The sequence below is a fragment of the Lepeophtheirus salmonis genome, chromosome 8 (genome assembly GCF_016086655.4).
Source record: "Lepeophtheirus salmonis chromosome 8, UVic_Lsal_1.4, whole genome shotgun sequence".
Classification (NCBI taxonomy): domain Eukaryota; kingdom Metazoa; phylum Arthropoda; class Copepoda; order Siphonostomatoida; family Caligidae; genus Lepeophtheirus; species Lepeophtheirus salmonis.
The window spans coordinates 19,709,527-19,713,063 of NC_052138.2; positions in this window are offsets into that span (position 1 = coordinate 19,709,527).

A 3,537-nucleotide genomic window follows, 5' to 3' on the forward strand; every position below is an offset into this window, starting at 1 on the left:
CTATGACGTCATTATTGTTTGAATTTTCAATTGGATGTATTGTACCGACTGTTGGGCCAGAAAAACAGATTTTGTGAAAACACACAACCACTAGTACACTATGACGTCAATATTAAAAAGCGTGGTGGAAGTCAAACATCAGTCGTAAACGCGTTATTGTATAACCTTTTATTTTCATTAACCATGTGTTGGTCCATTAGCTAATCTAATTTTTTTTTTTTCAAATTTCACCATGCGGTGAAATTACAGAGTACATGTTTGTAGATGTTGCTGTATGGTATGGATATAAATTGGTGAGAGATAAATGCTAGAAAAAATATTTTTTTAATAAATATAAATTTGGAAAATTAATAAATTTTCTTTTAATATACCTACAGGCTAAACTTTTCTACAAATCTTTACTTTTTAGAAATATGTTTGTTTAATTTAAAAACCAAAGATTCAAAATATATTTCTTTATTAAATTTGTTATACATACACTTTAGTTTTGGTTAAAATTGCAAATCAAAATATGATACCATATCTTAATAAACAAGTGAAAAAATGTAAATTTGGAGTTTCCATATAGAATTCTACATGTACAGTAAAACCTTTAGCTACGAGCCCCCCAATATACGACATTTTTTTTATTTGTAAGGTAGATTTAAAGCTTAAATTTGTATTATAATATTTTTTTGATATACGAGCATGTGGAGAGTTGCTGAGGGGACATGTCATCCGCTTAAATCTTAAGTTTTTCCTTATGTGATAAACTGCTTTCACTTACGTTTTTTTTTTTGACATATGATCAGGAACGGATCAGGAACTTGTATGAATAAATAATACTGAATTTCACATAATTCTGAGGTTTTAGGAAGTAAATTGACATTTAGTTGTACTATTTGATATGAAATTACCCTCCTGCCTTTGAAACCCATGTGTGGTAACACTAAAAATTGTACCCATACAGATAATTTATTTTAACATTACTCATATATGAAGTTGTTTATGTAGTCGCTTAGAAAAAGTTGATATAACACAAATCCTGCTTTCATTCTGATATAACTGTATGTTATAATTTAAAAAAAGATATATTAAAATTCATTTAATTTCAGTTAATACGTTTTTTGGTGTTTTTTTTACTAAAAAATTTCTTGGATGAAATCAATGATATACATATCATTTATGTTTAAATAAAAAACATTTTATATTAGATTCTTATCTTCCAAACGACTTCATTAGATTAGTTCTTAAAACGGGAGAAGCCATACAACTGTATGGATTAGTAAAACTTAGAGAAAAATAACCATTTTGTGATTAAAAAAGAAAAAATGGTTGATGTTATTGTTCTTTTTTGTTCATTCTTTAATAGATTGCCGTAGTGTTAACTTCTTGCTCGAAATGATCAATTTCCGCTTACTTTGAGGGTAATTTTGTTAAAATTCGTAATAAAATAATAATATTTAATATGTTTAAATTTAATTTAAAAGTAATTATATAATCAAGCATGATAATAGAACTGATCAAAATATTTGTACCAAATCTTCTTTTTCATAGTGTCCTTAAACTCAATTATATATCACTATTTTTCGCAACAATTTTTATTACAAGGGAAGGGAAAACGTCCTGATGCAGGAACACCAAGTCAAGTTTCAAGTCTTTACTCACAAGTCAAGTCTTTGAATATTTTCATCGAGTCTTCAGGTATATTTTCATCTCATTTCATGTCCATGTTTATGATATAAGGGTCTGTAGTTCATAGTATTAAAGTTTAAATGTTGAGTTGAGACTGAAACAGCTTTCGAGCTCAATTCAAATCGAGAGTATTTGATTGTGAGATCAAGTCGATTCACAAGTCTTCAAAATACGAGCCAAAGTCCATGTTGAGTAGCAAAATCGAGTCCCAATTACCGCTTCTATAATGCTAATCACTGTGGCTACATCCTTCGGCTAATATTTTTCTAGTTTTTCATATTTCAAATTTCAGCCTATATAATTGCAAGATAGGGAGTGAGGTTCATATGTACTTCCTTCATTTCCTAGGTACTTGCAGCTATTCTAATGAAATGTCATGTCAACATGTTAAATGGTCTATTTGGCCATAATAATTTTCATTTTTTAACATACAAGTAGGTCATATTATTTGAATCTGCAGACTGGGAAGTCAAAACATGCATTAACATGACTAAATTAGGAAAAAATTGATTTTGTTAGTAAAGAAAAGACAACTCAAAGCCAATTTTTGATATGTTTAAATACTATATTTAGGTTTATTTTTGTTGTATTCACATGCAATAACAGACTTGACATGCCGGCGTTCAAATTGCAAAACCCAGGTGGATGAGGTCATCGCTGGAGGAGGACCAAATAGAAGAAGGCAAGAAGTCAGCCATACAGTTGCTGCAGAAGGGTCGGTTCTTCTTGGCCGTATAGAAGGAGGTGCTTCTTAATTGACTTCTTGATGATGTAGATAGTCCAGATGGAGATGCCAAAGGTCCTTGCAGCCCTCTTGGGACTGACACCAGCACGGAGGAGATCGTTCGCAATTAGCATTTTTTTATTGTTGCTCCGACATTTTTATACTTAGAGACATGAGATAAAAACAAAACTGGCTTATTTTTGTTTTAACTGTTGTTTGAAATAACAGGGAGAAAAACAAAATCAAATGCTACTGCAAGTTTTGGGTCCCCACTTTGTATGGGTATAATATACATACGAGTACATATGTATAATATTATACAATACATCCGTTATTAAGCAAGGGAAAATAACAATATTGTACGCTCTTACTCAAACATTCTCTCTTTAAAAGCACACATAAAAAGGTTTGTTAATTACCGTATCACCCTAATTATATGAGATACGTGAAGGATATAATATATATAATTAATGCTCGTTCCTTCATGTTTTATTGGTGTTGTTGTTTTCCACATCACTTTGCCTTTCTGTTTGAAGATTGGATATGAATCTCAGGAATACTCAGGAGATGATGAGGATTATATCAGGAGCAGAATGATCAAACACATGAGAGGAGAAGGAGAAATGATACAGATCCTTATCAGTCATGAACGATCAAGAGAGATATAACTACATATGTATGTATGGAGGGAGTGGTTTGAAGTCTGTCATGCTCATATTATGTACATAATAAATGTATCTCTTATCCGTGGTGTAACTATGTAATCTCATTTTATGTATATTCATCTTTGAAGTCTAATTCAATTACATTGCATAGAAAGTTAAAAGAAAGGTTAAATTGAATTGAGAAGAGCCGGCCAACGAATTCAAATATATGGAAAATTGATATGTATAGTAGAGTGGGTCGAAAATCCAAATTTGTAATTCTATACACGATTATATAATGTCTTATGTATATTAGGGGATATCCTATTCATTCGATACTTTATTTATACATATTTTCTGCATAATGGAAATATGTTTTCCATTATTCCTAATTATTGTCAACAATTTGATTCCCTGAACAAAATTAATCCGTATTTTTAACCAATAATAATAATCAAAGGGTTCAATTTTTGTTCCTTTTGAATAAAAAAAAAA